At 32.3% G+C, this 11071-nt stretch overlaps 1 long non-coding RNA gene across 1 annotated transcript; it reads left to right on the top strand.

Annotated features, from left to right (window-relative positions):
* The first annotated feature begins 4988 nt into the window (after positions 1–4988).
* On the top strand, positions 4989–10486 carry LOC134543002 (uncharacterized). Its single transcript, XR_010076873.1, has 3 exons — positions 4989–5726; positions 6788–6889; positions 8102–10486. It is a non-coding gene; the product is annotated as an uncharacterized LOC134543002 (long non-coding RNA).
* The last annotated feature ends 585 nt before the right edge of the window (positions 10487–11071 follow it).

Genomic DNA, 11071 nt, shown 5'->3' with positions numbered 1-11071 from the left:
TCTGTAAAGTAGAGGTGGGTTGTTACAGCAATTTTCGGTATCTGTTCCAACCTGATACTGATACAGTAATGGTCCTAGTTACAATTCTCTGATACTTTTGTATCAGAGCAGTAGCGGTACCAGGAAGTGTTAAGGTATCAGCATTCTCGTTCCAGGGTACACATCCTCCGTGCCGTCATCACCAGCATAAAAAGGTATCGGTGTCTCTGATACATTATTCATCACGCCCGGTAATCAATCGCTCAGTATCAATCAGTTCAACATTCACTGCAGTTCGTCCTGGCCGTCTATTACCACATACATTGTTGCGGGCTGTCATGCTTTGTAGTTAGTATCTTTATAGTGAAATAAGGAATGGATAAGTGCAGGAAAAAGACTTCATTTGTGTGGAATTTTTTTTACGGAAAATAATGAGTTTGCTAATTGTAATTTGTGTAAACAAAAACTGAGTTATAAATCATCATCGACTAATCTGAAATAAACATTTGAAATGTAAACATTGATATAGTATGCTCACTAATGTACGTATCTGTTTTTTTTATTTTTAATTTTTGATAAAATCGTAATGTTTTAATGTATGAAAACACTAGTTACTAATTGTTTTCGGAAAAAAAGTCCATATGTTGATTACATCTGTTATTAGTGTCAACTGAGAATTTATTTGCATTTTCATAGCTGTTAGGTGCACAAATATAAATATTATATCTTGTATTAATGTACTTTTTAATATTAAAATTTCATTAGTTTTATTATTGAACGAGACTGTGCACGCACTGCGCACTGAGCGTACTTTGATGTGGGACAATAACCAAACGACTCGTAACAATTTCGCTTTGCGCCTCTCCTTCAACGCCTTCCCCTGCGCTTCCTCCCCTTCATTATTTCCCTTCTTTATCCCTTATTCGTCGTTCCTGCTCCCTCCCCTTTCACAAGTTCCGCCCAAGTGACCGTCATATTCTGCGATCGGGTTCTGCGCACGCGCACATTGGCCGTGGAGTTGTTCCAGGCGAATTCTGAACTGATACTTAAGTACTTGATACTTTTCAAGTGTACTCGTTTGTCGTTCCTGATACAGGCGCGTATCAGTGACAAAGTATCAGGTTGATACTTTGTACCTCTACTGTAAAGTCGGTTTACGGACGATAGTTTAACGTGACAAACGTCATAACAAAACATTGATGAAATGATTGAACCAGAAGAAAAGGAAATATTATATTCGGCCTGAGACTGAGCCGTAATAGGTTTTTGCAACCAAACCATTTAGACATTAAAAATATAATATTCTTCGAGGAATTTTTTTTTAAATTTTTCTATCTTTTGTATGATAAAATCTACCTCTGCATACTTTTATGAATAAAATTGAATAATTTTTATTGAATTATCACTATTTTGTATGGATACAAAGAAGGGGTGAAATGAAATGTACAATTTAATTAATAAATTTACTTTAATTTGCATTAATTATTCCAATAGGTATATGTATTACTTTTGAAAAGTTACATGCGCCGTATTTATTTTAACAAGTACAAAAATTTTCGCACCTGCCGGGATTCGAACCGACAATCTTACAATTCGAAGATAGCGCCACTGATCGCTCACCCACGAGGCCATATTCGTTAATTCATTGTTTCAGATGTTATATATACATTTATAAAAATTTTGTTCACGGTAGGGGGATAATATTATTTCGTTTTTATAACTCGATTTTACAACAAATACGCATCCCAAATACACCAAACTTATTTATATTGTGTTACAATATTTTTTAAAACATTGTGCAAAAGATCCCGGTTGTAATTTGAATTATTATGTTTAACTGTAAAACATCATTGTTGGTTCAAAACGTATTTGAATATTCAACATTACTTTTGAATAACTGTACCGATTGTGCTGAAAATCGGTGGACAATCGTTAAATTACATAATAATAATAATTCAAACGACGAAAATATGATTGAAAAGTCAAATCGATGGTTGTTCCAAACGAGTGGAAGAGAGATGCCACGCATGCGTAGGCCCTACAATGAGCATGAAGAGAGATGCCACGCATGCGTACAATGAGTAAATAGGACACATCCGTAGTGGGACATCCGTAGTGGGACACTTTTTCGTGCGTGCAGCCGGCGATCATCGATTTATTAAACGTTGTCACGTCAAAATACATTTAAACTTTATATCTGTGTCTGGCATCTATCACTCTAACCATTACGCTACCAAAGCTCTAAGGAACTTGAGAGGGAGATTATGATTTATTGCTGTAAATGCCACAGTTGTTTTTTAATAGTTAGGTATAATGGATTCTGGGTGCCACGAATATAGATTTAATTTTTTTGATGGTGATATGAACTTCATCAACCATCATTTAAATCATACTTTTCCACATCAATTGTTTTCGTTCTGTAATTGATATGTAAATAAATTGGTCTGGTTAGCACTTGAAAATGTAACCACCAGTCACAAACAAACACTAAATTAATTTAAAACACATATAAAATCGCTTCAGCACTTCATATAGGATTTATATAAGTTTAAAAATTTGAGGTTCACAAGAATCAGCCATTTTATATACTGCAATCTGAACAAGCAATTGCTTGAGACATGTATCCAGTGATCTTGGCAAAGACAATCTTATGTGTGTTCTTAAGCAACTATAAAACATGCTTATGCGATGGTTTTTTCAAGTAACGACTATAATACATGAGAATGCCCTCTCAGAAATAAGAAATATGGGACTATCATAAGATGGTCTTCAAAAGATTTTCTTGTTTGTGATCTCTTGAGACAATCTCAATCAACGTCTATGACACCAAAATATTTAAATAAGAATGCATATAAGAATTTCTTGACGAAGGAATTGTTCAAGACATAAATATGATTACCACCTTTAAATACCTACATTCTTCTTCCTAGTAAACTTCTTGCCCACAATTTTCTTTATGCCATTCCCTTCCACCCTTTCTTCTAGTCTATTCTGCGTAGAATTGTTAAAGTTCTATATCCTCGGTCTAATTAGCAAACCTCGTAACTCCACTTTTTGTCAAAAATTGGTTTTTGGTACTACTATATACTCAGTTATGTGTTCTATTACCATTCCAAAGATCATAACAATAAACAATCCCTATGGGCTACAATCCTATTTTCAGATAACCTCTTATCTCCAGCTGTCGATTTTCTGCATATTAACATACCTCGTAACTCCATTTTGTTAGTAAACAAACACAGTGTTATTGTTGGACTGTCTATTAATTGTTTTTAAAATATTATCTAATTGTTTCGATATTGTTTGTGCGTATGGAGCAGGTACATTTTATTATTATCTCACACTTTAACTATTGTCCATCGGTTATTTATGCATACAAAACACTTATTGCAATAAATTATACTTTTCAAACTTTTGTAATACAGGCCATAATATCAAATGTTTTTGGAGGTAATGTCTAAACTATTTTATACGATTTAGCTATCCATTCTTCATTTCAGAATGTCAAGAGCCAAGAATGATTTCGGCATGGATCTCATGAGTACTCCTTGTAGAACATCATACATTCTTTACGATATTGGCACTTTCATTGTTTTCTTTTACAGTTTTCGATTTGAAAGCCAAAGATGGCTTCTGTTATCTGTGGAACGAGACTGAGAGGGGCCTTGGTTCAAATGAGTTTGCTTCAATAATTTGCAACTTCATCTTGTCGCAACTACCTTTGAGGAACGATGCCGACAAATTGATACTGTATAGTGATGGTTGCTGCTATCAGAACATAAATGTGACTCTCGCCAATGCACTCTTACAGATATCGGTGACAAAGTGTGTAACGATAAAGAAAAAGTTTCTGGAGGTCGGACACACACAAATGGAGGCAGACTCCATGCACTCGAAGAAAAAAAATAAGCTGAAAAACAAGAAGATTAATGTTCCAGCTGACTACATTGCAACTTGCAGGGAAGCACACAGAAATCCACGTCCATATGAAGTTCATTATTTGCCTCACAGTTATTTTTTTTTTTAATTTGATCATGCTCAAGTGTATAGCTCTATCAGACCAGGCAGAATAACTGGGGATCCATGTGTTACCGACATCAGAGCCTTGAAGTACACTCCAGATGGGGTTATTTCCTACAAGTTGGGTTTCACAGAAGAGTGGAAGAACTTGCCTATTCTCAAAAAGAACACTACTGATAAGCCATTTAATTGTTTGCCAGCACTGTACACTGAGAGGCTGAAGATAAAGAAAACTAAATACGACCATTTGCAGTCCCTGAAAACAACTATGGAGTCAGACTATCACTTATTTTATGATAGCCTTCCTTTTCAAAACTGAAGCATTGGTTTTCTGAGGGGTAATTTTTTTTTACAATTTGTTGGAGTAATATTTATTGCCTCAGTTATCAGTATTTAAAAGCTAGTTTTATCTTGATGTTCTTTCAAACGAATTCATAGTCAATCTTGATTTTATGTACTATACAATATTGCTGTTGTGTATTGTACACTGTCCTTACTGTTCAATATCGGAAATAACCCTTGTATTGTTAGAGATACTTTTTTATAATACACGAATATATTTGGTGCTATAACTATTCATCTCAAAATTGTTCTATTATAAATATTAAGTTTACGCCTATAAGAAGATTTATATCTTATCAAACCTCGTATCTCCATATTTAGTTTGAATTTATGATTGTAAAACCTCGTAACTCCATTAAAAAAAGGTTTAATAATTAAAAACTGTCACAGAGTTTGTTGACAAACGTCAGGGGGTGTTTTAACTTTTATGTGATGAATTAAACACATATTTAGTACAAACAAAAAAGTTATTCAGTTTTTTGCTTCTCTTGTAAAATTTGTATTCAGGGAGTTACTAGGTTTGCTAATTAGTCCGACGAATACTTTCTGATTGATAATTTTTTGTAAGAAAGTTTTAATTTTTTTGATATTCTGGCCACAATGAAAAATCCATAAAAATTTTATTTTTACAAATAGATTTTTTGTTGAAAATTGTGGTCATACTGCTGACTATGAACAGCTGTAGCTGTGTTTGTAAATAAACCGTTTAAATGCTTTATGGTTTATCAAATAAAGTTATTTGTATTATTTTATCGAGTGCTTTTATAGTAGTTTTTTGGTTGATAATTACTGTGTAAGAAAAGAGATTTCACATATTTTTATGTTGATGTTTTTCTGGTGTTTAATTACGAAAAATAAATGTTTAATGAAAGTGAGTAAAATAATATTATAAATACTCACAAGTAAAACGTCATTTTAGCACCTTCTGCCTTTTAATAAAAAAATGAAAGTTTTAATTAAAGTGAAACGGATACTTAGGAAAAAACTTAAAGTTACTTTTTGTAGTACGGTTTTTGTGTGCATATTTTTTTTAATTTATCAATATTTCTACAGCACTGAACTGTTTAGGGTGAACCCTGCTGATAAAAAATTTCAGAAACAAATATTACCTAAAGAAATTGTTCCACAAAAAAATGTAAAAATTTCGGCCAGCTATGTGTCAGTAAAAAAACATTTATTGTCTGTAAGAGGGGTTCATCAAAGAGACAGACGATACAAACCTGATGCAAATAACAAATTTATATGTTTCACTAGTGGTGAAAAAATTTCTTTTGACAAAGTCAACGATAATTACTGTGACTGTGAAGAGGATGGAAGTGATGAGCCTGGAACTAATGCTTGTAACAATGGTGTATTTTTCTGTTCAACTGAAGGTTCATACCGAGGTGAGACAATTGCAAAATTATTAATTTTTTTTTTTAGACATTTGATTTCTTCAGTATCACATGTTAGTACATCATTAACACATGTACTTTTGTATATTGTGATGCATAGGTTGGTGATTTATAATTAAAATACAGTTTTAGAAATAAAACATTGACTATAAAATAAATTCTGCAGAGTATTTTATGGAAACCTTCCAAAATAAACAACTGACTGTCATTTTAGGAACTCATACATTCATCTAAGAGAGTTGCTAACACTATATATTTAAAGCCTTAATTTTGTACACTTAAATTTAGTACATCTTTAATAATTTATAAGGGTAGTGCTAACATCCACCAAGGTGTCGTATCCATAAAGCCAATTGACTTATCATTTCTGAAATGAAACCCTAAGATAGAGGAGCCATGAAACACCAGAGTTAGGGAAACAGGCAAACTCTTAATAACATCTTCTGAGTTCCAACCTGTAAAAACTATTAATCTTGATTTATATACTGTTTGGGTAAAAGGCAGTTTATACATTACACCACATTAGATGGTTGACTGTGTATAAAAGTCCAGGGAGTCAACCAATTTAAAATTATCCATTATGAAATATCTTTACCATGTTTTCATAATTTAGGCCTATTATATTCTGTAATAATAGACTTATGCTAGGTAAATCATTAATGTCTCAAGTTTTTTTAAAGTTGTGGGCATTGGAATACTTTCATTTTGTTTCACGTTAATATGTAATAAATTAAATAATGTAGGTACCTATTCATAGTTATAGCGGTGTCACATTAGCATATACATTGGTTACATACCGTTACGCTCAAACAGGGCTGTGGAAAATGTTCATTGAACACAAATAAGGCTGGAATCACAAACTTTTGTCATCATCTGCCCGTCGGTCACACTATCTGTAGGTAGTCAGTTGCAGGGATTTTTTTTGTAAAAAAAAAAAGGGAGAGAGAGCGAATCTATATTGCGAATCCAACCCAAGTCATGCAGTGTGAAGTTTCCTTTTACATATTATTTCAAGGGAATGTTAAGATTTGGAAAATGGTTTGTTTTGGCAGATATTAGGGCAATACCAACCTACCAGGTGAACGATGGTATTTGTGACTGCTGTGATGGTTCAGATGAATGGGAGGAAAAGAAATGGACCTCAGGCCTTTCAGGTTAGTACGATAACTGCCGTTGCCACCACAGAGTGTATAAAGCAAAATTAAATAACTTGTTTTCATCTTTCAGTTCACTTGTACAAATGATATTTACCAGCTGTAGGCCCAAACTAATTTGACAATTGTTTTTAGCATAAAAGAGAGATGCAAAAACTATGAGTTAACATTGTTTGGGAAAAATAATATTTTTGATCTCTTCAGTTGTCTGCTTACATATGCCAGGTGGCTGCCGCGGTTTGAAGCGGGATGTTACCTCTCTGAGATGCTATCAGTCCTATGGCAGGGACAATGGGGTGATCTCCTCCCCTCCCCCTTAATAGCCGCGCCCATAATTTCATCCAGAACTAAAAAAAAACTGTAATAACTAAAGTTAATCTACTCCAGTGTGCTCCGGACCTTTCAAAATAAATTAAATTTTTTTGTGTAAAAATTTATTAGGTATTTAAAATATTTTTAGTGCTTCGTACTGTACCTAATGTGTGTGTTTTTTGCTAAACTAAGTATTCTTAAAAATTAGAAGGAAAAAAAATTTTTAATATGATATTTTGTTTGTGTGTGTAATGATTGGACCTCAGTTGCTTGCTTTGCACATTTAATAATTGTCATAGTATATTAGATAATAAACACATTTTTCTTGTCAACTGAAAACATTTGATTTATGGTAAATAATTAATATCCTTGTATGTAAGAAAGTCATATTCCGTTAATAGGAGGTTAAACTAAAAGATTTTATCGAGAGGGAAGTATATATTTTTTTTCACTTCAGAGATAAGATTATTATTGAAGACCTAATTTTAATTTTAATAGTGTAACATGTTTAAATATTTTTGACACATCATGAGCGAAATTGGTATTTGATCAATATTAACAAACAATAGACATTCTAAACCTATCACCTGATTTTTCTCTATCAGCATCTACTATAGTATACAGTATTTACACAATATTATGAATGATTCATGATGCAGATAAGTGTGTGCATGTAAAAAATTTAATGTAAACAGCAGTTTTTTTCACTCCAAAGTAGGTAGGCCTATACGTGTAAAATGCACTTTTTTTTGCACCAATAATTTAAGTGAGTTGTTAATACAGTCATTACAGTCTTATGATGGGCAATTATATGTTAGTTGTTGCGTGGATCTTAAATTAAATATATTCTGTATTTTACCATAAATCCTGTTTGTATGTTGTTTTCATTTCTTATTACAGCAAAGTTGCAGGAGCATCTTGGTACGTATCAGTCACCGTGCAAAAATGTTTGTTTCCAGCACCAACAGCCAGAATAAAATTGAAGTTTAGATGGTTAAAAACATTTACTAACTTTATTTAATATCCATTGATATAAAAACTAGACCAATGTGAAACAGTTCGTTATCCTGTTGTGACAGTTATCAAATAATACTAGATTACACATTGCTATCAATATTATATTTCATTATCCATACAGCTTTATACCAATTACCTAAGATTTTTTGTTTGTGCATTCACGCCATTCACGCTTATGCTTACGGAATATGTGTGTAGCTATATGGCACAATATTGTGTGGTTTTCCTGATTACTAAATAAACTGTTCTAAAATGACTCTGTTCTTGTAATTTTTTTAAATAGACAATACAAGGGTTTCATTAGTTCCGAGCCTAAAATCAAAAGATTCAGAATATGAATTTTTGTAAATGAAATTGATCAGTTAATCCACAAGATTGGAACTTCAATATTGCAATTTATCATTATAACATTTAAATTTTATAGCATATTGTACAGAAATTTGTTATTCATACTGACAGTATTTTTATTTATGACAAAACAATGTTTTGAATGTCAATATATCATTTAAACACTGTTACAACAATTATTTGTAATATGGGTAGCATATGTCATAGTTTTATATGAATTCATAAGGTTTTTTTTTGTTACAATATGAAAATTTTTTGAAAATAGCATTTTGTAACTTTTATTTTATGTAGAAATCTTTAAATAAAGAAGGAAGGTTTCTGTGGCCTATGCAGTTTAATGTATAACTGGAGTAATATAAATTATTTAACTTGGCAATTTTAATAAATTATTTTTACAATTGGCACACTATAATCCTGCATTGTTTGGTGAGGCATTGATCATGCCAATCATTTTTTGAATTTTTTTTCAGGATGGCACCAACGTAATATCAGATATTTTTTGAACATTAATGCCCAGTGTATTTTCCTGGCAATAGAGTCAATAATTTTTAATGTCATTATACTGTAAATTAATTTTTATTTGCTTATCCCACTAAAAATTACATAAGATATTCAATAATCTGGCAAAATCTGTAATCCATCACTGCCAGGCTCCAAACTTTTCTGTAATAAAAAAGCCTTTACTGTTGTAAGTATAGTATCATAATGAAATAAATAATTTTTTAAATCTTTTATAAAATAACATATTAAAAAAAATTAAAATGTAAATATTCAGTTGTACATATTTACCCCATTTGAGGAATGTATGATAGTAAATTTGAAGAATTTTAAAATAGTGCAAATAATTGTTTTTTAAATTGTTTTTTTTTAAGGATTGTATGTATGTAGTAATTTTTGAACTAATTGTAAGATGTCTATAGACTAGTATACCAAATGGCACCTAACTTCCAGCAAGTGGAAAATCACTTTTCCTGTTTATTTAAAAAAGACACAGCACTGTGGATGTCAAAAAACAGCCTCTCCTTAATTAAGGCAGAAGCACATAAAATCAAGGTTGACCAATACTGTATGTGCTAAACCTGCAGGGCAGTGCTTTGGAGTTAGTAAACTTATTAGAACTGATGCATCAGTATTACCATTCACCTTTAAACAGTTAATCATGTTACTTAAATAGAAGTGTGTTTTATGCTTGGATGTAGATGTTTTCATTTACAGAAACTTAAGGATCAAAGAGGGATATGTCTTAGAATTGATGGTGTTTTATATTTGAGTGAATTTGGTACATTCAGTTATGGAAACTGATAATCATGGAGGAGTTCATATTCAACTGTCACTTAAAAGACTAGCTCTTAAGGCACTGCAAGGAGCATTAACTCTAATGTCTCACTAACATGTTAACCCACTGAAACTTGATTTGTCCAATTTGGCTATCATTTGCTTGTGAATATAATATTTTTTGTCAATTGTATTTTTGACGTGACGTCTAATAAATTGATGAATGCCGGCTGCACGCACAAAAAAGTGTCCCGTTATGCACATTGTCCCATTACACGGTGTCCTGTTGTGCTCATTTTATATTGCTCTTTGCTAACCTGAACCTCCTAGCATTGCGACCGAGTCCGTGGCGTAATTCTGTTTTCATGCATTTCAATGTAACATTTTCATAGCTCTTTGCTAACCAGTTCCTCCTAGCATTGCTGCAGAGTCCGTGGCGCAAATATCTCTCTTCCACTCGATTGGAACAACCATCGATTTGACTTTTTTGATGCACATTAAACTTGAAACACTTCCATTCGTTTCCTACTTTTCCTATCATCGTCCTATCCTTAACAGAATAACACAGATTGAAGAAGTTAAATAGCAAACATGTATAAAAGTTATAGTTAAAATAATCTCTTCGTTAAAGTAATAAACATATTTGAATTAATAGTGCAAATAAAAGTAAATTTATCAATTAAATTGTAGATTTCATTTCACTCCTTCTTTGTATCCATACAAAATAGTGATAATTCAATAAAAATGATTCAATTTTATTCATAAAAGTATGCAATCATTTCATCAATGTTTTGTTATGACATTGTCACATTAAACTATCGTCCCTAAACCGACTTTATAGACAACCAATTTTTTTTTGTTTTGTAAGGTTGAAAACTATGTACTCATTTTATTTATTACTTTAAATTATAAATTTTCAGATCCTTATGTATATGTTTTGCATGTAATAGTTTAATAATAAGTAGTATTTTCAGAATGCAGTACCTTGTAATGAGATTTCACCAGTGTCTTAAAATGTACAATATGATGAAAAATTACATAATTTCAAGGAACATGCTGCAGCTTTTTGACCACAGTACGCAACTCCACTGTTGATCCAGTTGTACCGCAGCCCCCACAGCAGTCGAATTACGCGCCTCGCACAAGAGCGTTCCGGGTTTGATTCCCAGTCGGGCCAAACACTGATTCTTCACAAGTAGGAAACGTGGTGGACGTTGCTTTGCATCGTTG

Source organism: Bacillus rossius, assembly GCF_032445375.1.
Source record: "Bacillus rossius redtenbacheri isolate Brsri chromosome 9 unlocalized genomic scaffold, Brsri_v3 Brsri_v3_scf9_2, whole genome shotgun sequence".
Lineage (NCBI taxonomy): Eukaryota > Metazoa > Arthropoda > Insecta > Phasmatodea > Bacillidae > Bacillus > Bacillus rossius.
Note: the sequence above shows the minus strand (reverse complement) of the source record. Positions and strands in the feature narration are given on the sequence as shown.